Source organism: Stenella coeruleoalba (genome assembly GCF_951394435.1).
Source record: "Stenella coeruleoalba genome assembly, chromosome: 5".
Lineage (NCBI taxonomy): Eukaryota > Metazoa > Chordata > Mammalia > Artiodactyla > Delphinidae > Stenella > Stenella coeruleoalba.
In genome coordinates, this window is record NC_137150.1 from 64,475,779 (window position 1) to 64,499,778 (window position 24,000).

Here is a 24,000-nt window from a genome sequence, read left to right on the forward strand (position 1 = left end):
TTGAGATTGTGTTTGATGCTACTGCCTGCAGCCTCATGCTTATTTTCTTTTATATCTTTTATAATTAGATTGTGAAATTATAAATTTATAGTTGTCACTACTGTTATTTATAAATATAGATATAATTATAACTTTAAAACTATTTCTTAATAAGAAATTATCCAGCCTTTGAATTCTAAGCCAGAAGGCTTACAAACATTTTAAAATGTATTGCTTCTTCTGGCATATTACTTCTGTTTTCTTGAGGTGTTGTTTCTGTTCCTCCTGCCTCCCCCGTCCCCAGTTTTATTTGAAATGTAACTGACATACAGCATTGTGTAAGTTTAAGATGTACAGCATAAAATTCTGTTTTCTCAGCAACAAGTGACGTGTGAGCTCACCAGTCTTGCCACAAAACTACCAGCACTGGGTATGAAAATTTACCTAAAGTTTTGCTAAATTTCACAAAGGTCAAAATGTGTCAAGTGTTTGTGTGTTCTTCCCCACATGCTTCTTAGAACACCACTGATGTAACTGACCAGAGGAATAGGTGAGGCTACCATCCGTGCAGGGTGCTTCCTTGGAGGGAGGTTGGTTAAACAGCTTTTTTTTGCAGACTGATGGTGAGGGCCAACCCCAGATATCCACAGCCTTTAAGTCCGGGCACGGCACCTCGCCAGAGCTCAGCCTCAACCTCTCACAGCTGCAAAAAGCACAAAGCTTCAGTCTGAACCGCATAGAGCCTGTGGGAAAGGGATGACCTTCCTGTTTTCTTCCACACCCCGGATTGCACATGGATCTATCACAGGCTTTGGAGTCAGGAAGATGTGTGACTCTGGGCACATTATTTAATCTCCCTTTCATCTAAAGGGGACAACAGTGGTAGTTCCCTATAAATTTGCTGAGAGGATTAAATGTGTCAGTACTTGAAAGGTACTAAGCGCAGGGTCTGACATAATTAGTACTCAATAAAATGTTGTAAATGTGGGTTTGAATCTCAGTTTCAACACATTCTAGATGCCTTCTTCAGGCAAATTACTTAATATTTCTGGCCTTGAGCTTCCTCATCTGTAAACTGGGATTATTTAACAATAGCCTCACAGAGATATCAGGGGATTTTAGTGAGATAATGTATAGAGAGCATTTAGCAGAGTCCTGCACAAAGAGGCCCTCCGTGAATGTACTATTAAGAAAAACATTGCTTTTTAGTTTTATTTTCTGTCCTTACATTGGTCTAAGCAGCAGTTCTATTGTAATTAGCTCAGATTTTGACATATGTGTGGTTACAGTGTATTTTTATTGTCCACGTTGTAGGTTTGGGGCCATCCTGAAACAAATGGGAGGCAGTTTCATGTCCCTGAAGCTTTTAACAGGTTTTAATGAAATCTTGTTTTTAAGGTTAGCGAGAGCATAATTTCACAGAGAAGGATGATACTTCATATGCTTATTAATTTTGTGGCTTTCCCCTACAGTTGGCATCAAAGGAAACTGTCAGGTTTATGGAAGGTATCAAGTGTTTCTTTATGCTCAGCAACACAAATCAAGTCTGTCTAAATGATAAGGTAAAAACCCAGTCTTAGGGAAATGCAAAAATGACCAAGGAGGTACTTGAACACAGCTCATCCCTTTCGCCTTCCTCTTGTCTGTCCCAATTCCTCCTCCTCTTCATGTCTGAGTTGAGATCAAACATGGGAGGTGATCCCCAGGCTCCTCGAACCATCCAGACTGGGTGGCTGGCTTCTCCGTGTGGCACATGCTCTGCGGCTGTCATTCCTTCTTCCCTGTCTCTCTCCCTCCGCAGTCACCCCTGCCTTCTCATTGCCTAGCGCCAGGCCTGACCAGCATAGCACTCCATAAGTCTATGTTGGCTAAGTGGAGAAACTGCCAAAATCTGCCTGTGAAGTTAGAAGGTGTGTGTAGAGTAATGACAGGTGCATCTGCAAAGTGAGGCAAGTGGGCTGAGGAAAAGGAACGCAGTGATATTTACATTTGGAAAATGCAAAGGACTTTTCCCTTGCCTACACTTTCCTGGACCCTGTGAGGCATCAGTGTACCCTAATCCCAGCTGTTTCTCACTCCTAAGCAGCTTCTCTCTTTCAACATCTCGCCAAGTCCCATCTGCTCCATCCACCCTTGCCAAGGATTTGGGGTGAGGCTAGTTCTGTTCCTGTCCAATTTATATCCTTCCGTTTTTTGGGGCAAAATCTGGACTCCAGGCACACCAGCAGAAAGGAGGAATGTTTCCTTTTTTAATCCTCATGCCCTGAGAAGGGCCAGGGCCTCCCTGGCCTTCCTTGGATGGTAGTAACTGGTGGCGTGGGGTGCTAGGCAGGTGGAGGAATAGTCTTGGTATGAAATGAGCCTTTGCTATTCAAATGTTGGCTTCAGGGCCTTCTGCTTTGTCACTACTCATCTGGGAAGTCAAATCTAACCTCGTAACAGTATTCTTTACTGAGCACCTACTATATGGTGACAGTGTACTGAGAGCTTCACAAATACTGGCTCAGGTGCTCACAATTGTAGGACCAGTGTGAGTCCCCTACAACTTCTGAGAAGCCTGGCCAGACCCTGAAGCCAGCAGCATGACACAGACTCAGTGGTAGAAGGAGAATTTGTCAGGAAGCCAAGAAATCTGAGTTCCACTTTAGCTTTGTCACAAACCAATACTCTGTAGCAGTGGGCCTCAGTTTTTCCAGCTATGAAAATAGGATGGGGAGAGTTTGATCAGATGCGTTTAAATTTCCTTCTGTTTCATGCCATCAGTGTGTCGACTCCAATCCAACCTGCTCTCTTCTTTGCCTGAGTGAATTTGGATTGTGGGTTGGAATTATATAATTCAGTGGTCTGAGTGAGTCTATCTCCTAGTGATACTCTGATCTCCCAGTGACAAAAACCTTGTTCTCGTAAATGCTTCCTAGCCCTGGGCCTACCATATTGGTGAGATACGAAGCTTTTCCCCTTGTGTGAGGTCCCGAAACATCTTGGCTGCATGTATTTATCCTGGGACAGTTGTTTCCAGGCCTGGATCTTAAATCTTTCTCACACTGAAAACTGAAATCAGTTGTCAGGGCCACTTTTAAATAACTTGGCCTTTAAATGTGTTGAAGTTCTTATTATTCTCCCTTTTATTATTAATGCTTTTGTGTCTGGTCTAAGAAATCTTTGCCTACCTCAAGATCATGAAGATATTCTCCTATATTTTCTTCTAGAAAAATATATAGTCCTTTATATAGTTCTTTATAACTATATAGTTCTTTATATATCTATATAAACTATATAAAGAAAATATATAGCTTCTTTATAGTTTGAATTTTCACATATAGGTCTAGGATCCACTTCAAATTAATAGGGTGAAGGACAGTTCAAGATTCATTTTTTCCCCTATATAGATGTCCAGATACTCCAGAACAATTTATTATGAAGACCTTTCTTTCCTCCATTGAATTTCACTGATACCACGATAAAAAAATTAAGTTACTGTAAAAACTTAAGTTACTGGTATTTCCAGATTCTTGTCATTTTCATTGATCTATTTGTCCTTACATCATTGTCTTGATTACTGCGGTTTTATAACAAGTCTGGTAATTTAAGTCTTTAACTTTGTTCTTCTCTTCTCAGATTGCCTTTGCTCTTCTAGGTCCTTTGAGTTTTCTTATAAATTTTATAGTTAGCTTGTTAATTTCTACAAAATGCCTGTTGGGATTTTGATTGAAAATGCACTGAAGCTATAGGTCAATGTAATAGGGTTCTCCAGAGAAACAGAACTAATAGGATATGTGCGTGTTAATCTTATTAACACCCTTACAGACATACCCGGAATAATGTTTGACCAAATAAATATCTGGGCACCCGTGGCCCAGTTAACACATAAAACTAACCATCACAATCTGTTTGGGGGAAAATGAACATTTTAACAAAATTGAACCTTCCAATTCATAAACATGGTATATGTTCCCATTTCTTTAGGTCATCCTTAATGTCTATCAGTAAGGTTTGTAGTTTTCAGTAAGAAGTCTTGTCTATCTTTAATTTAATTTGCTTCCTGGCATTCGATGTTTTGTTATTATAAATTGTATGTAAGATATATTTTCCAATTTTTTGTGTACTCGTACTTTTAAATAATACAGAATTTTTGCAAGAAACATAATTCCCAATTTGTCAGACAGCAGTGATGTTTAGGAGCTGTCATTCTGGATGTAACCATAAATCATCACTAAAATATCCTATTCATCTCTATGCTACTTTACCATTTCCAAAGTATTTCCTTCCTTTGGGCCTCACGAGGGCTCTCAGAAAGAGACAGGGGAGCTATTATTATCCCTATTTTCATATAAGAAAATTTGGCCTCAGGGATGTTATCTAAAGGTCCTGTGACTGACAAGTGACAGTGCCAGCCCCAGAACTCAGGACTTTCCTAAGAGAGAGGTCCTGCTCCTGATACTAAAGTCATTCTATATAAAGGTGACCTTTTATTGAGAACACACTGCAAAGGCCTCTGGCTTTATGGAGAATCTTCTGCCTGTGGCCTCTGTGGACAGCGTAGAAGGCAGGGAAGAATTCAGCAGAGGGAGAAAAGCGGACCAAGGTACCTATAAACCACTAGATGACGGAGGGAGGACAGGGTCACCGTCAGCCCATAGAGCACTTTTTTGTCTATTGGGAAAGATGCCCTTCCACCAGCGCAGCTAGAATGTGAGGGCTGTATGCAGTGCACGCCTTGCACAGTCATGTGTGGCATCCCAGAGAGAAAACAGCAAACACAGAAGCCTTAATTATTCAGGAATTAATTAATGTTGACGAACCTAATTTAGTGAGTATTTTGGTTTTTTCCTTTTGAGAAGTTCAGCAGAAATTGATTCATTAAAAGGGAATTCGCTAAAAGGGAAGACACTCTCTTCCTTTAATTTTCCTTTTACAACCTTTCCAGTTTCCTTCCTTTCTCCCTCCTCCTCTTTCCTCTGTAGTAAGTGCCAGACCCTGTGAGTGCAGAGATAAATGAGGGGGCATTTCCCCCTGGGAACTTAAATTCTTACAAACTTTCTGGACTGTCATCAACAATAAGGAACGTAGTTTATGTTATTATAGTTATTTAAAAAAAACAAAACTTTATTTTTTAAAAAACATTTATTTATTTATTTTATTTATTTTTGGCTGCATTGGGTCTTAGTTGCAGCACGTGGGATCTTCGTTGAGGCATGCGGGATCTTTCGTAGCAGCACGCCAGCTCTTCTTTGTGGCGCGCGGGCTCTTCGTTGTGGCGTGCAGGCTTCTCTCTAGTTGTGGCGCGCAGGCTCCAGGGCATGTGGGCTCTGTAGTTTGCAGCACACGGGCTCTCTAGTTGAGGCACGCGAGCTCAGTAGCTGTGGTGTGCGGGCTTAGCTGCCTGACAGCATTTGGGATCTTAGTTCCCTGACCAGGGACCAAACCCGCGTCCCCTGCATTGGAAGGCGGATTCTTTACCACTGGACCACCAGGGAAGTCCCAAAAGTCTTTATCTTTTAGAAATATATACCGAAGTATTTACAAATGAATGCCATGTTATTTGGGGTTTGTTTAAAAATAATCTAGGGGGTAGGAATGGGTAGAAATATAAACAAAATAAGATTGGCCATAGTTGATAATTATTGAATCTGGGTCATGGGTCCATGGGAGTTCATTATCTGTCATCCATCCATATCCATCTTTCTAATGATCTATTTCAGACAGAAGTTTCATGAAGCACAGTTATTACATGCAGTGAATTCTGATACTTTCAAATCTAGTTTACTCTATTTTTAAAAAGCTGGTAGTGATGTTTTAAATTGGTTTTGAGACTCATTAATGTAAAATAATATGTATTTTGAAAAACACTGCTATAGTGTGGGAGAGAAGGACTGTAAAATAAGTGATTACCATCCACCCCAAAGTGGTACTAGGGTGTTTATAGAGAGCTATGGGACACAAAGGAGAGAGAAGGACTGACCAAACAGGGTCCTGGAGGGTCCAGGAAAGCCTCAGAGACGTCCTTGAGCAGTTTGCATGGAAGAGGAGGCATTTATGTGTTGACAAGATGGTAAGGAGAGATATTTGAGCTCAAGGATGAGGGCATTGGTGCACGTGGGAATTGGTGAGGTGGGCTGGGTGAGTCTTAGTTAGGTCAGTGCAGCTAGAATGTGTGGGCTGTGGAGGAGTGGCCAGAGATGAGGTTACAGATAGCAGCAGAAAGCACAAAAGGTCTACGGGACAGCTTAAGGAATTTGGAATTGATTCTGTGTGTTTCAGGAAGACATTGCATGGTAAACTGAGAAATGACCCTGTACCATTTGACTTTTACGAAGATCGCTATCAGCTATGTGGAGGTAGACCAGCCTATCTTATACAGTCATGGTTTACAATAGAAAACACAGACCCAAAGGAGACCCGGTCCTGGAAGCCAAATCTCTCAACGCATCTCATGTAGTTATCTTCCCACTCTGCCACATGCTTCTCAGAAGATCCACACAGATACACATATTGGGCTCTTACAAGTATTTACTAAAGCAAAAATTATAGTCACTTTCAGGACACAGTGAGAGTTGGGAATAGAGCAAGCGCTGTCTGTTCTTTCCTCTTCCCGCTGCAGGGTTCTCTCATCTGCAGAGTAAAGTTATGGTAACTGTGAGAGATTGATAATAATCACTTACACTTACAACATTGAATTTCTCTAGGTGCTTTACAACTATTAACTCAATGTTCACAACAATTCTATGTGGTAATTATTATTATTTCCATATCATAGACGAGGAAACTGAAGTACACAGAAGTAAGTGATGTGCTTATGGTCCCACATCCAGCAATTAGCAAAGCTGGAATTTAGGTGAAGTCCCCTCTCTTAACCACCATAATGCTTCTTGGCTAGGTTTGATTTCATCCCGTGAACCCAGATGTTTGAACAAAGATAGTCATGAAAAGATTTGGCTGTCAGCTTGATTCTCAATATTGCTAAATCTGAATCTTCCCTAATTCAGAGGAAGGAGGAAGTTTTTCTAGCTGGGAGAAGAAGGATGGCTTCTTGGAAGGAAGTGGTATTTTAATGGAGCTTTGAGAGATGGGTGAAATTTTGAGAAGTAAAAATTGCTGAGAACAAAGGACATAGCACCAGCCAAGGTGAAATAATCCAACTACAACCTCTGTCTACCACTGTTTATAATGAAAAACTGGACTGAATGCAAAAGCCAACTGCATGGGAACTTGAAAAGTAATAGGCAGATAAGATACTGGAGTCAAAACTTGAACAGTGACCCATGATGGCCCTTGTCACGTGGAACTGCACAATTGTTTGGGAGGCTAAAACTCTAAGATAACCCCATCTTTCCAGTCAGAGGAACTAGGAAAATGAGCCGCTGGAAGCCAGAGAGTGTGAGGAAATTCCTGAGAGGAAAGAGCTGGCAAAGGGGAGCCACTAGTTCTGTGTATGGATTGGCACAAGTCCTGGGTGTGCTACAAGGTGTGCATTTGTGGAACAGATCCCAGGAAGCACAGCAAAGGTTTTGAGAACCTATCTGTGTTATTAACCACTAGCCGAGTCCCAGATAAATCCTTGAGTTGCCTATGTGACCGGCACACGCAACTGGCTTAGCAAAGCCTTTGAAAACTGAACTGACATCAGAGCTACCAGTCACAAAAGGTAAGACAGAATTTTCTATCTGAACCTAAGTGGGCTACATGCCTGCTAAAACAAATAAACAAAAATACCAACGTTTCAGAAGAATTTAACGGAATTCAGAGCCTCATTACATAATATCTAAAAGTCCAGGATGCAATTCAAATTTACTAAATCTAAAAAGTACCAGGAAAATCTGAACAATACTCAAAGGGAAAGACTATCACCAGGTGCTACCCCTGAGATGTCTCAGATGGTAGAACTCTCAGAGACTTAATGTAGCTCTTAGAACCATTTTCCACTCTTGAAAGACATGAAAAGATCGAGGTTTTCAGCAGAAAAATGGAAATGATACAAAATAACCAGATGGAAAATTCAGAATTGAGGAGACAACATCTGAAGTAGTGAATTCACTGGGTGGGCTCAGTGGCAGAATAAAAAAAAGTCAGTGAACTTGAAGAGGGAACAAAAGAAATTATACAATATTTTAAATATATTTGTAAATATATTTTTTATTGGAAAGAATGGATAGAATCTCAGGATCTGTGGACCAATATCAAAAAGATGAAAATTCATGTTATTGGGGTCCCATCCTAGAAGGTGAAAAGAAAGATTTTCATGCAGACAAAATATTTGAAGACAGGATGGCTGAAAGTGTCCCATATTTGGTAAAAGGCATAAATTTACAAAGTATAGAATCTCTGTGTGAATCCAACACAGAATAAACCCAATGACAACTACTCAGCCACATCATAATCAAACTGCTGAAAACCAAAAATAAAAAAATATTGAGAGCATCCAGGGACAGATGATATATTATATAAAAGGGAAACCTATTCAAGTACTGTGGAACATCTTTAAAGTGGTAGAAAAACAGAATTGTCAACCCACATTTTTTTTTTTTTTTTTTTTTTGCGGTACGTGGGCGTCTCACTGTTGTGGCCTCTCCCGTTGCGGAGCACAGGCTCCGGACTTTGTAGTATAGTCTGAAGTCAGGGAGCCTGATTCCTCCAGCTCCGTTTTTCTTTCTCAAGATTGCTTTGGCTCTTTGGGGTCTTTTGTGTTTCCATACAAATTGTGAAATTTTTTGCTCTAGTTCTTTGAAAAATGCCATTGGTAATTTGATAGGGATTGCATGGAATCTGTAGATTGCTTTGGGTAGTATAGTCATTTTCACAATTTTGATTCTTTCAATCTAAGAACATGGTACATCTCTCCATCTCTTTGTATCATCTTTAATTTCTTTCATCAGTGTCTTATAGTTTTCTGCATACAGGTCTTTTGTCTCCTTAGGTAGGTTTATTCCTAGGTATTTTATTCTTTTTGTTGCAATGGGAAATGGGAGTGTTTCCTTAATTTCTCTTTCAGATTTTTCATCATTAGTGTATAGGAATGCAAGAGATTTCTGTGCATTAATTTTGTATCCTGCAACTTTACCAAATTCATTCATGAGCTCTAGTAGTTTTCTGGTAGTATCTTTAGGATTCTCTATGTATAGTATCATGGCATCTGCAAAGAGTGACAGTTTTAACTTCTTTTCCGATTTGGATTCCTTTTATTTCTCTCTGATTGCTGTGGCAAAAACTTCCAAAACTATGATGAATAACAGTGGTGAGAGTGGGCAACCTTGTCATGTTCCTGATCTTAGACAAAATGATTTCAGTTTTTCACCATTGAGAAGGATGTTGGCTGTGGGTTTGTCAGTTATGGTCTTTATTATGTTGAGGTAAGTTCCCTCTCTGCCTACTTTCTGGAGCGTTTTTATCATAAATGGGTGTTGAATTTTTTCAAAAATTTTTTTCTGCATCTATTGAGATTAGCATATGGTTTTTATCCTTCAGTTTGTTAATATGGTGTATCACATTGATTGATTTGCGTAGATTGAAGAGTCCTTGCATCCTGGGATAAATCCCTCTTGATCATGGTGTATGATCCTTTTACTGTGCTGTTGGATTCTGTTTGCTAGTATTTTGTCGAGGATTTTTGCATCTATGTTCATCAGTGATGTTGGCCTGTAGTTTTCTCCTTTGTGCCATCTTTGTCTGGTTTTGATATCAGGGTGATGGTGGCCTCGTAGAATGAGTTTGGGTGTGTTCCTCCCTCTGCTGTATTTTGGAAGAGTTTGAGAAGGATAGGTGTTAGCTCTTCTCTAAATGTTTGATAGAATTCGCCTATGAAGCCATTTGGTCCTGGGCTTTTGTTTGTTGGAAGATTTTTAATCACAGTTTCAATTTCAGTGCTTGTGATTGGTGTGTTTATATTTTCTATTTCTTCCTGGTTCAGTCTCGGGAGGTTGTGCTTTTCTAGGAATTTGTCCATTTCTTCCAGGTTTTCCATTTTATTGGCATAGAGTTGCTTGTAGTAATCTCTCATGATCCTTTGTAGTTCTGCAGTGTCAGTTGTTACTTCTCCTTTTTCATTTCTAATTCTATTGAGTTGAGTCCTCTCCCTTTTTTTCTTGATGAGTCTGGCTAATGGTTTATCAATTTTGTTTATCTTCTCAAAGAACCAGCTTTTAGTTTTATTGATATTAGGTATTGTTTCCTTCATTTCTTTTTCATTTATTTCTGATCTGATCTTTATTATTTCTTTCCTTCTCCTAACTTTGGGGTTTTTTTTTGTTCTTCTTTCTCTAAGTGCTTTAGGTGTAAGGTTAGGTTGTTTATTTGAGATGTTTTTTGTTTCTTGAGGTAGGATTGTATTGCTACAAACTTCCCTCTTAGACCTGCTTTTTGCTGCATCCTATAGGTTTGGGGTCATCGTGTTTTCATTGTCATTTGTTTCTAGGTATTTTTTGATTTCCTCTTTGACTTTTTCTGTGACCTCCTGCTTATTTAGTAGTGTACTGTTTAGCCTCCATGTGTTTGTATTTTTTACAGATTTTTTCCTGTAATTGATATCTAGTCTCATTGCATTGTGGTCAGAAAAGGTACTTGATATGATTTCAGTTTTCTTAAATTTACCAAGGCTTGATTTGTGACCCAAGATATGATCTATCCTGGAGAATGTTCCACGAGCACTTGAGAAGAAAGTGTATTCTGTTGTTTTGGGATGGAATGTTCTGTAAATATCAGTTAAGTCCATCTTGTTTAATGTACCATTTAAAGCTTGTGTTTCCTTATTTACTTTCATTTTGGATGATCTGTCCATTGGTGAAGGTGGGGTGTTAAAGTCCCCTACTATGATTGTGTTACTGTCGATTTCCCCTTTTATGGCTGTTAGCATTTGCCTTATGTATTGAGGTGGTCCTATGTTGGGTGCATAAATATTTACAATTGTTATATCTTCTTCTTGGATTGATCCCTTGATCATTATATAGTGTCCTTCTTTGTCTCTTGTAATAGTCTTTATTTTAAAGTCTATTTTGCCTGATATGCAAATTGCTACTCCAGCTTTCTTTTGATTTCCATTTGCATGGAATCTCTTTTTCCATCCCCGCAATTTCAGTCTGTATGTGTCCCTAGGTCTGAAGTGGGTCTCTTGTAGACAGCATATATATTGTTCTTGTTTTTGTATCCATTCAGCCAGTCTATTGGAGCATTTAATCCATTTACATTTAAGGTAGTTATCGATATGTGTGTTCCTATTACCATTTTCTTAATTGTTTTGGGTTTGTTATTGTAGGTCTTTTCCTTCTCTTCTGTTTCCTGCCTAGAGGAGTTCCTTTAGCATTTGTTGTAAAGCTGGTTTGGTGGTTCTGAATTCTTTTAACTTCTGCTTGTCTGTAAAGGTTTTAATTTCTCCATCGAATCTGAATGAGATCCTTGCTGGGTAGATTAATCTTGGTTGTAGGTTTTTCTTTCGTCATTTTAAATATGTCCTGCCACTCCCTTCTGGCTTGCAGAGTTTCTGCTGAAAGATCAGTTGTTACCCTTATGTGGATTACCTTGTATGTTGCTTTTCCCTTGCTACTTTTAATATGTTTTCTTTGTATTTAATTTTTGATAGTTTGATTAATATGTGTCTTGGCGTGTTTCTCCTTCGATTTTTCCTGTATGGGACTCTTTGTTTTTCCTGGATTTGATTGACTATTTCCTTTCCCATATTAGGGAACTTTTCAACTATAATCTCTTCAAATATTTTCTCAGTCCCTTTCTTTTTCTCTTTTTCTTCTGGGACCCCTATAATTTGAATGTTGGTGTGCTTAATGTTGTCCCAGGGGTCTCTGAGACTGTCCTCAGTTCTTTTCATTCTTTTTTCTTTATTCTGCTCTGAGGTAGTTATTTCCACTATTTTACCTTCCAGGTCACTTATCAATTCTTCTGCCTCAGTTATTCTGCTATTGATTCCTTCCAGAGAATTTTTAATTTCATTTATTGAGTTGTTCATCATTGTTTGTTTTACTCTTTAGTTCTTCTAGGTCCTTGTTAAACGTTTCTTGTATTTTCTCCAGTCTATTTCCAAGATTTTGCATCATCTTTACCATCATTACTCTAAATTCTTTTTCAGGTAGACTGCCTATTTCCTTTTCTTTTGTTTGGTCTGGTGGGTTTTTACCTTGCTCCTTCATCTGGTGTGTATTTCTCTGTCTTCTCATTTTGCTTAATTTACTGGGCTTGGGGTCTCCTTTCTGCAGGCTGCGTGTTCGTAGTTTCCATTGTTTTTGGTGTCTGCCCCCAGTAGGTGTATTTGGTTCATTGGGTTGTGTAGGCTTCCTGGTGGAGTGGACTGGTGCCTGTGTTCTGGAGGATGAGGCTGGTCTTGTGTTTCTGGTGGGCAGGACCGCGTCTGGTGGTGTGTTTTGGGGTGTCTGTGAACTGAGCATGGTTTTAGGCAGCCTTTCTACTAACGGGTGGGGTTGTGTTCCTGCCTTGCTAGTCGTTTGGCACAGGGTGTCCAGCACTGTAGCTTGCTGGTTGTTGGGTGGAGCTGGGTCTTAGTGTTGAGATGGAGATCTCTGAGACAGCGTTTGCCATTTGATATTAAGTGGGGCCAGAGGTCTGTGGTGGACCAATGTCCTGAAGTTGGCTCTCCCACCTCAGAGGCTCAGGGCTGACACCCGGCTGCAGCACCAAGACTCTGTCAGCCACCCGGCTTGTCTTCTTAAAGCTGGGCTGCCTGCAGCAGCCTGACCAATGTAATATTCAAATTGCAAGTATTACCTTTGCACCGGGTGCTAGAGGAGATCTCCGTCGTTCCACACCAGAAATAAAAAAGGATGAACAGGTCTTCTTATCCGTGATGCGAAGTTAAATTCTATTCCTCCAGGGAAAATTTCAGGGCACTGCCCCTGCCACCACCAGTGATAGAGATGGCTTGGGAAACATTGGAACCACCTCTAAGCTGGGGTTTTTATGAATGTGACGTGGCTCCTCCACTGTCTCTTTCCCTTTCTGCCAACGGAAGCAGAAGACTCTGAGGCTTTAGAACAGGGCAGTGCTCCTCAACATTGTCGAGGTCGTCAAAAATGAGGAAAGTATGAGAAATTGTCACAGCCAAGAGGAGCCTATGGAGACATGAAGAGTAAATGTAATGCTTGGCCACCTGTGGCTGCCCAGGTCTGCGTCCCGGGCAAGAATTTGCTCCCGGGCCCGAGCTTGTTATTTTACTGTGTATTTTTTTGATTTTCTGTGACATTGAATCCCCAGCCTTCCACTGAGTTGGTCCCCACCCTTTTCGGGAGAAAGCAGGGAGAAGAGTAGAAGAAAAGAGATTTATGACTCGCTCCCCATTCATCGCTTTGAAGATGAGAAGCGAATGCAGACACAGAGAGCCCTGGGTTCAAATCGTATCTCTGCAACTTCCTAGCTCCTGACTTTGTGCAACCTTCACTTCTCTGAGCCTCAGATTGTTCACTGAAGGATAGAGCATTCGTCCTGTCCTCCATGAGGGTGAGGTAGTAGAGGTTTATAAGGAAAGAGTCTGGAGTGCAGTCTGGTCAATCTGAAGACAGTAGCTTTTGTTGTCTGTGGGGAGCTGAAGCTCAGGATATACAAGCACCTCCTGGTGCACAGAGGCAGCGAGGAACTCAGAGCTGGCTCTCCCGTCCAGGGACGGCCCCTGCAGGGACTGCTGCTCATGTTCAGGTCACCGCCTCTTCCCCTTCATTCGTCGCAACCTCCCTGTGGGGTGGTCTTCTAATCACCTCTGGGCCATGGAGGCATCTATCCCAAGCCAGGAAATTAATCCTGGGGAATTGGGTGACCTTGGGGGAGTGAATTCTGACTGCGATTGTGTTTATCTGGTTCTGCGGGAATCCACCTTTCAGAACTTGGCTCGGGACCAGGGTGGACTTCAGGTGGGTTTGTTTGGCCGTGTCTCCCCTTATTCTCTGGAGCAGAATTCAGAACAGGAGCATGCTCTTTCCAGGACAGCCCAGCCAAGCTGGGTCTCTGCCTCAATTCATTATCTTTCCCTGACCCCCTCATCTAAACTGCACATGTCCTTTTCTTTTTTTTTATTAATTAATTAATTTACTTTTGGCTGCATCGGGTCTTCTTTGCTGCGCACGGGCTTTCTCTAGTTGCGGCGAGCGGGGGCTACTCTTCGTTGCAGTGCGCAGGCTTCTCATTGCGGTGGCTTCTGTTGTTGTGGAGCACGGGCTCTAGAGTGCAGGCTCAGTAGTTGTGGCATGCGGGCTCAGTAGTTGGGGCTCACGGGCTCTAGAGCGCAGGCTCAGTAGTTGTGGTGCGCGGGCTTAGTTGCTCCGCGGCATGTGGGATCTTCCCGGACCAGGGCTTGAACCCGTGTCCCCTGCATTGGCAGGCGGATTCTTAACCGCTGCACCACCAGGGAAACCCTGGACATGTTCTTGTTACGCACCTATAGAAGGTTAAGAGCAGCTGATACAGAAGAGGCGGCTGTGGCTCCAAATAAGCTGTCCGCCCACAGCACAAGAGAGAACCCACGGCACTCTTCTACTACTGCTTTGATTGGTGGTGGGGGGCTCTACTCTTCAGGTTATTTGAACGCCAGATGAGTAGGACATCTGGACCCAGGCTCACAGTGAGGCCAGAAAACCCTACCACACTCTCAGCTCAGTGCGGCTGACTGGGCTGAGAAGTATTTCTCCTGAAATCAAGGTTGGGTGCCTAGGCCCCGGTGCTATCAGCCTACCCTGGTTTTGCTCTGGAAATACCTCATCGATTTCCCGTTTTCTTACCTGGGCACATTCCACTTGCAAGAGACCTAAGGGTCGAGCTGGGAGGTGGAGTGAGTTTGGCTTATTTTCTAAGTTGAAGGAAAATTCAGAAAAAAAGTCAGCAGGCTTTCTTGTGAGAATATGGGTCTACTGACTTTTTTTGTGTCGGGCAGCAAGCCAGCCCTCTACTCTGTGGCTGTGAGAGTAGAACTTCTCCAGGCGTTTGTCTGCAGAAGGCTCTCAGGTGTATCCATGCTTGGAGAGAACTGAACCATTTTGTGTTTTCGTTTTGATGATCATCGAGAAATGATTCTTATACCAGTTATAATTCACATCAATTCATAGTTGAATGACCCTTTAGTAGAAGAAAACCATTGGTGTCTTAAGTAAAGGTTTGTCAAACAGCAAGCATTTCTTTTTCCTCTTTCAAATGGAAGGGTGCTTGATAAAACACAAGCTTCGTTTCCTATGGCTTTACAGAAGTGGTGAACTCATGACACTGTCTTGGAGCTTTAAAGCTACTTTTCATCTCTTATTTCCCTTGTGTTTCCACCACAACCGTGTGAAGTAAAGATTATTAAGCCCCTTTGATCATGAGGAAACAGTGGCTCAGAAAGGATGAGTGACTTCCAAGGATATGCAGTGATTTGGCTGGAGGGCTGGGGGACTTCACATCTGTGTTACAGTTTCGGGCTTTTCCATGAGTTCAGCCTTCCCAGTAACACCCCCTTGTCTCTGACTCCTTTGAGAGTCCCAGATTCTGGTTCCCATTGCTGTGGGGCAGTGTTTGAAATGGTTAATAGTGAAAGAGGCTGATACCAGTTTTGTTGAGATGGACATCAAGGTCCCATGCTTAACCAGACAAATATTGAGTCGTGCACTTCCGGAAGGTTTATCTCCTCTTCTCAGAAATGAAGACTTCCTCCATCCACAGCAGATAAGCCATGATCAGCCTCCGGTCCCTCCTCCTCGATTCCTGGCAGGTTCAGGATTACCAGGCACCATTTAATAAGCACCTACTATGTTCTGGGCATGGCAGGATCCTTTTTTCTAACCCTTACAGCAATCCTGTGAGGTAGGTGGCCTTGCACACATTTTACAGATAAGGAAACTGATGTCCAGAGCACTCATGTTATTTGCCTAAGGTCATACGGTGATGACAAAGGAAGCTGGGATCCAAATCTAGATTTGTCTGACTCCAAGGCTGGTTCACAGGAAATTTAGCACCACTCTTCCAGATGGGGCCTTGTGCGGGGTCTTCCTCATCTCAGTCCTGGTCCCTCATCTCATCAGTGCGTGGGGTGGAGGAGTACAGGAGGGGGGCCGCACCTAGGTTTTCTTGGCCTCTGGGCCCTGAGTCATATCTGAGTTGAGGTCCTGGCTCTGTCTCTTAACAGTGGGGTGATTGTGGGAAAATCCCACAACCTCTCTGAGCCTGTTGCCTCATTTGTAAAATAAGGTCGGCAATCATGGTGTTATTCTGAACACTAAACGGGTGCTTGGCACAGTGCCTGGCCCTAGCAGTTGCGTAAGAAGAAGTGGCTCTTATCTGTTTGTTGGTCACGTACTTTCAGGGAGTGGAGAAGGGGGTTGCGGGAGGGCCAAGGCTGCTGAACTCACACAGCCCCCCACCGGCTCCGCAGCACCCTTCTCCGCTCTGGAACTTTTGATCTGCTCTCCACTGCGCTCCTGGTGAAGGCCAGGCTCTCCCACCTGACACTCACGGTGCCGCATAGTGAGGCCTGACGCTCCCTCTCAGCTTCACCTCCCGATGCTTGGCTTTGCGTACCTGCTTGGGCTGACCTGACCCTCTCTGTGCCCCAGTGCCCCACCCTCGCCCACCTCCAGGCCATTTCCCTCCCATCTCACAGGTCTTTCCCATCTACGAAGGCTTCTTTGATCCTAGACTGGATTCAGGCCCCTCCTCCTGGGCTAAGATTCTTGAACAACTTCTTTTCAAGAAGCAAACATTCACTTATTTGGCAAAGTAAGCTGAGCCACAGGCCCTGACCCAGGTCCTGGGAACACAGAGGTAACTACGTGGTTCAGGAGCCCACTGTCTAGTGGGGGGAACAGACAAAGTAAGTAGTGCATTAGGTATTTGGTCCTTGTCTGATTTCTTGTGGTATTTAAGACGACTAGCATCTCAAGGGCAGGGGGAGTACCAGTTACCTCTGGGCCCGCTGTTCTGAGCTCACAGTTACCAATGTCTTGGTTGAATTGATTGATCTGAACAGATGTGGTCAAAGGTAAGCTCACAGTTCTGGCACGCCCCGGCTAGCACCGGTGGGGGGCTTCGAGGAGGGTGGGGAGCCCAGGGGCAGCCTTCTCCCATCTGTGGCCTTCCTTTCTCCCCCTCCATCCTCCTAAGTCACATTCTGTGATGGAGTCAGCATGCAGGGTTTGGCACTTTTTTTTTTTGACAATTTGCTACTGGCTTCTAAGGAGGGAAGCACACTGGCTTTAGAGCCAGACATTCCTGGGCAAGTCATATGACCTCCTCCAGCCTCAGTTTCCTCTTGTATAAGATGTTGAAACGGTAGACTCCACATTCATATGCGAGTTCTCTGGAGATCTTTGAAAATTCTCCAAATCGTCTTCATCATTCTTATCAAGTTCTCATTTGTTGACAATGGCCCTAAGGTGAGGCATTCTGCTGTCATTTGACAGATGAAGACATGAGGCACACGCTACAAGAGCACATAATTTCCCTCATTTATGCAGTCATGCACAATCGAGCTATGTTAAGTGACTTCTGTATTGATTTCATGAATATGGAGCTGTAGGTGTTTGTAAGTCTATTAAAATAAATTCATTGTTGGGTATAAACTCTTCTGAACATGCACTAGCACTCTGGTTTCTTTGGGAGCTGTAGCTCACAAGCAAGTGGTTATTTCTATCACGTCCTGATACATGAAGGGCATGGAACTCCCTGTGCCCTGGGTCGTGGCCTGGGGGAGAGCTCTCTCGCAGACTAAGGGACGGGCCCCTGCCACCTTGCTATTGCACATACCTCACTCCTGAGCAAAATCAGGAGACCTTTGGGGTTGTTCTCAAATAGTCAAAATCCCAAATGTTGACTCTGTACCTGCCAAAGGTCAACTGTGAGGACAACCGCCGTCCAGGGCTTGGTGAGATGATACGGCACGTGTCTCGCGCTCTCAGTGTGCCCTGGGCTTGGAACTGCAGCGCTGTTGCTTTCCCTTTAACTGAAACCGTTTGCTTCTAGCGGCATTAGTGGGCTTTGCCGTGGCTGAGAGAGTCATGAGTCAAACAAGATGAACCTCTGAGCACAGGCATTAGGAGCACAGTCCTTATATTCAGACAGTTCTGGATTTAAGTCTTGCTGCTGCCACTCACTACCAGAAGCACTTTAACCTCTTTAAGATTCAGCTTCCTTATCTATGAAATGGAAAGGATAGCACTGCCAACCTCAGAGGACAGTGAAGGGAGGGAGGTTTAGGGGTGGGATTAAGCAGTGAGTGCTGAGATCTGGCCTCTAAAGAAAAAGATCCAAATTTTCCACCTGCCAACGTAGGTGCACATATCAAGTGGTCTTTCTGTATGGGAGGCGGGCAGGGAGGTGGATGTGAAAAACCCCAGAAAACCAGCCCTTGCCTTCTAGAAGGGAATGACTGTGGGGCAAAAGTGGACTGGAGTGTATAATCTCTAGGTCCATCCATGTTGCTGCAAATGGTAACAGTTCATTCTTTTTTATGGCTGAGTAATATTCCATTGTGTGTGTGTGTGTACCACATCTTCTTTATCCATTCATCTGTTGATGGACACATAGGCTGCTTCCATGTCTTGGCTATTGTAAATAGTGCTGCTATGAACATTGGGGTGCATGTAGCTTTTTAAAAAAATTTTTATTTATTTTTATACAGCAGGTTCTTATTAGTTATCTATTTTATACATATTAGTGTATATATGTCAATCCCAGTCTCCCAATTCATCATCCCCTCCCCACCCCGGCTTTCCCCACCTTGGTGTCCATACGTTTGTTCTCTACATCTGTGTCTCTATTTCTGCCTTGCAAACCGGTTCATCTGTACCATTTTTCTAGGTTCCACATATATGTGTTAATATACGGTATTTGTTTTTCCCTTTCTGACTTACTTCACTCTGTATGACAGTCTCTAGGTCCATCCACATCTCTACAAATGACCCAATTTCCTTCCTTTTTATGGCTGAGTAATATTCCATTGTATATATATACCACATCTTCTTTATCCATTCATCTGTTGATGGACACATAGGTTGCTTCCATGTCTTGGCTATTGTAAATAGTGCTGCTATGAATATTGGGGTGCATGTATCTTTTTGAATTATAGTTTTGTCTGGATATATGTCCAAGAGTGGGATTGTTGGATCATATGGTAACTCTATTTTTAGTTTTAACCATTTTCAGTAGTGGCTGCACCAATTTACATTCCTACCAACAGTGTAGGAGGGTTCCCTTTTCTCCACACCCTCTTCAGCATTTATTATTTATTGACTTTTTGATGATGGCCATTCTGACTGGTATGAGGTGATACCTCATTGCAGTTTTGATTTGCGTTTCTCTAATAATTAGCAATGTTGAGCATTTTTTCATGTGCCTATTGGCCATCTGTATATCTTCTTTGGAGAAACGTATATTTAGGTCTTCTGCCCATTTTTTGATTGGGTTGTTTGTTTTGTTATTGAGTTGTATGAGTTGCTTACATATTTTGGAAATTAAGCCCTTGTTGGTCGCATCATTTGCAAATATTCTCTCCCATTCTGTAGGTTGTCTTTTTGCTTTGTTTGTGGTTTCCTTTGCTGTGCAAAAGCTTATAAGTTTGATTAGATCCCATTTGTTTATTTTTGCTTTTATTTCTATTGCCTTGGGAGACTCACCTAAAAAACAGTGCTAAGATTTATGTCAGAGAATGTTTTGCCTATGTTCTCTTCTAAAAGTTTTAAGGTGTTATGCCTTATATTTATGTCTTTAAACCATTTTGAGTTTATTTTTGTGTACTGTATGAGGGTGTGTTCTAACTTCGTTGATTTATGTGAGGCTGTCCAGCTTTCCCAATACCACTTGCTGAAGGACTGTCTTTGCTCCATTATGTATTCTTGCCTTCTTTGTCAAAGATTAATTGACCCTAAGTGTGTGCATTTATTTATGGGCTCTCTATTCTGTTCCATTGATCCATAGGTCTGTTTTCATGCCAGAACTGTGCTGTTTTTATTACTGTAGCTTTGTAGTATTGTCTGAAGTCTAGAAGCATTGTGCCTTCAACTTTGTTCTTTTTCCTCAGGATTGCTTTGGCAATTCTAGGTCTTTTGCGGTTCCATATAAGTTTTATGATTATTTATTCTAGTTGTGTGAAAAATGTCATGGGTAAGGCATCTGTATTTTTAAAATGCTCCCTAAGTGCTGTTAATGCTCAGGCAAGATGGAGAAGCACTGATTTAAGTGGTTTCCTTCACTCACACTGAACTTCATGGCTATGGGACTAGAGGTGGGGAGCACCTCTGAGGACAGACTTGCTCAAACTCTTTCTCTTCTATATTCTCTTCCCTTTTCTCTTTGCATGTGGCCTATTTGGGCTTGGACTGGTTCTAGGAAAGAGATCAATTTGCTAAGGTGAGAGGGGTAAATTGTTGTCACCTTGGTAACCTTAAGGAGAGGCCAATCACTTCAGTGATACTGGTATTTAGGAAATGTTAAGGAACTCTGGCCCTGACTTCCTCCTGCCGAACAGGTAAAACTACATGGAAGGAAATAACAAACAGCCCCTGACACAATACCCAGCTGAGGAGTTTCTGGAGGAAAATACGTTTAAGACAACATTAGCAGAATCATTGTTCTCACTAAAGATAGTTAAACTGGGGTTTGAAGAGAGAGATGTAGGTCATCAGACTCTTGTTATCAAGATTTTGTGGGGTTTTTTTGTTTGTTTTTTTTAAAGCATCCTTCCATATCTAGCCAACCAGTAGAACCTGTTTGTTAGGAGGCCAGCTGGGATCAGAGGGTTCTGATTTTATTGGGGTAAGTTTCAGGCCATGGACAAACCAGAATTCCTTGCCCAGGGTTTCCAGAGACCCACCAGACGCTTTCAGGATTTCAGAAAGCCAGACAGGAGAAGCACATTTATCCCAACAAACCTGCACAGGCCAAGGAAATCATCAAGTTTCTTTGTATTAAGGCTGAACTTGTATCACCTGATTGTGATAACAATGAGCATCTCATGCTGGTCAGAACCTCTTATTGGCAGCAACATCCTTGTCCATTTGATAACAAACGAGAACTCAGATGATTACTTAAATTTGACTGACAGCACTTTCAAAACTTGGGGATCATAGCAGGGGGAAACAAATACAAGATGTACCAGATGTGGAAGAATTTAGGAACCGGTGGCTTTGGCTAAGTTAAGGGGCGCTTCTGTTATTTCACTGGGCTAACGTCACGCTGGGATGAAGAGAGAACTGTGTGGATGGTGAAAAATCTATACTGAACATTCTGATGAATTCTCAGAATTCTACTTAGACCAGTAGAAATAAAGTCTCTACTTAGTAGTTCATTTAGTTACAGTAAACAAATAAACTCACAACAAATAAACTCACTTCTTACCTTGCCCAGAAGTGACACGTTATTTTTGCTCACACTTTCTTGCTGATAACTAGTCAGACAGTCCCAGTTCCACTGAGATGCAGGGTGTGTGTGTATGCACACTTGCTGAAAAATATAATGCCCGGCTGGACCACCAGTTTAAGCAACAACTCTATATGGCAGAGAGCACATCTTCTGTCAGGCAGCCAGTGTTTCCTCACTGACATGAGGAAACAGGAAGAGGAGTCATTGCAGAATTAAGTGGCAACTCAGGAGACACAAATTAAGAGTTCATGGTCATAAAGAAACGGGAACCCATTACAGGGAGGTGTTTTTTGTTTTTTTTTTTTTTTTTTGCGGTACGCGGGCCTCTCACTGTTGTGGCCTCTCCCGTTGAGGAGCACAGGCTCCGGACGCGCAGGCTCAGAGGCCATGGCTCACGGGCCCAGCCGCTCCGCGGCATGTGGGATCTTCCCGGACCAGGGCACGAACCCGTGTCCCCTGCATCGGCAGGCAGACTCTCAACCACTGCGCCGCCAGGGAAGCCCCTACAGGGAGGTTTTTGGAGACCAGGACACACAGACTGCTGCTTCTTGGAGGTATTATGGTTAGCCAAGGGCAATATGGTGTCAAAGTTTCTAGTCTAGGGACAGAAAGTTTGGGTCCTAAAGTACAGATGAGGGTGAAGTTTGCACACTGAGAGGTTAAGGAGGTGGGGATCGGGGCAAAGTATGGGTTGGCTAAAAAGTTCGTTCAGGTTTTTCCATAACATCATATATATAAAGCGATGTCACCAGAAGGTCCAAGATGGTCACTGGCAACTCTAGTTGGCCTGGTAGAGCAGAGAGGTGCTCAGGGGCCATTTCAGGGGCCCTGAGTAGAGAGATATATGTTGGAAAGCTGGACCAGGCTTGCAAGTTAGAACAGTCTGGCTTGCATCCCAGTTTTGACCATTTGTAATATCTTAAGCATATGGCTTCAACTCTCTGAGCCTCAGTTTCTTCACTCATAAAAGAGGATCATTAATACCCCACCCCACTGGGTGGTGGTAAGAATTAAATATGGTAACATAAAATGCTAGCACCCAGTAAGAGCTCAGTAAACGGGATCCTGGGCCTTCCTCACCTGAATTGTTGCAATAGCCTCTCGAAAGGTCTTTCTTTCTTTAACCTTCCCCAACCTGCCACCTACCACAGTTGATTCTCAGTGTAGCAGCCAGAATGATCCCTTTCAAACATAAGTCAGCCAAATCTTCTTTAGAGTGAGAGCTAGAGTTCTCACACCAGTCGAAGACCCTCCGTGCTCTGTACTTACTACTTCCCTGCTCTCCTCTTACGCTGCTCTCCTCCTCCACCTCTGTCCTCCAGGCCTCCGTCCTGTTCTTCAAGCAGGTCAGGCATGCCTCTGCCTAGGGATTTTGCTGTTCCCTCCACCTGGAACTCTCTTCCCTCAAAAATCTGCATGAGCCCTCCTTCACCTCCCTCTAATGTTTGCTCAAATGCCTTCTCAGTGAGGCTTTCTCTGAATATGTAATTTAAAATGCATACCCCCAGCCCCGCTGTCCCTCTCCATCTACCCTGCTTTAATTTTCTGGGTAGCAATTATCCCCTTACAAACACTACATCTGTGTTTATTTTGTTTTCCTCTTCACTTACCCTGTCACTGGAAGGCATATTCTGGGGGCTGTTAGATTTCTGGCTGGCTTCTGCACTGTCAAAACTTTTTCTGCATCTCCACTTTGGCTCACCATAGAAAATAAGCATTTGCTGGATGAATGAAACTATTATGAGTATCAGAGTATGTTGTTCTTATAAGCTCTGGGGCCACTGCAACACGGAGGCCTCCCTGTTCATTTCCCCACCCCAAACTTCCTTAGATGACCAAGGCTTAGCTCCTCTTAGATATAAAAACATTGGGAGAACCACTGAACTTGAAACCACTGATTCTCAAGAAGCCTTGAAATCGAACGCTAAGTTCACAGGCAACAGAGCAAAGGGGAGTAAGTTAATACCTTGAGGAAGTCGTCAGCCAGATTCAGTGCGTGGCACCTTCCACAGGACAAATGACTTAGTTTTTTCAACAAATTTAATATCATGAAAAAGAAAAATAAGGGAGTGGGGAATTGTTATAGATTAAAAGAGAGTTGAGAGTGGCATATCGTCCAAACAAAATGTGCCTACCTTGTTTGGGTCCTCATTCAAGGAATTTAGTGTAAAAGACATTTTTGAGAGACTTGGTAAAAATTTGAAAGTGGAGTGGTTATTGGGTGATAATGGCATCGTGGTCATGTATGTGGGTGCGTGTGTATGTGTTCTCATGTATCCTCTGGCAGAACCCAACATGTGGGAAGTGGGGGAGAGTACTATTATAGAGAATTCAGCTCCGCAGAAAATGATTTTGAGGGCCTATGTTCTCAGTTTTCCCAAGGATGGTGCATAGCTAATACTGTTCTAGATACCAGGGAGGTAAGCTAATTCATTACATAAATGGATGTCTTAGGACATTAAGGCTTAATTTTCTCATGGCACGCCAGTCGGGAAGAGCTGGGCGGGGGGTAACTGACATGAAGTCTGGTGTTTGCTTTAAATTATTCCAAGAAAGAAAGGGGGGTGCGGGATCAATTAAATGAGATTAGCAAAATGTTGATAATGTTTGGAGCCAGGTTATGAAAACATGGAGGTTCATCGTGCTATTCTCTGTACCTTTTCATTTTTTTATTTTGTTTTTAATTTTTGGCTG

At 42.6% G+C, this 24,000-nt stretch overlaps 1 protein-coding gene across 15 annotated transcripts in view; it reads left to right on the plus strand.

Moving 5' to 3' along the window:
* The window catches only part of ST6GAL1 (ST6 beta-galactoside alpha-2,6-sialyltransferase 1), a 155,878-nt gene that overhangs the window by 61,926 nt on the left and 69,952 nt on the right, over positions 1-24,000 (plus strand). The gene's annotated exons all lie outside the window — the stretch shown is intronic.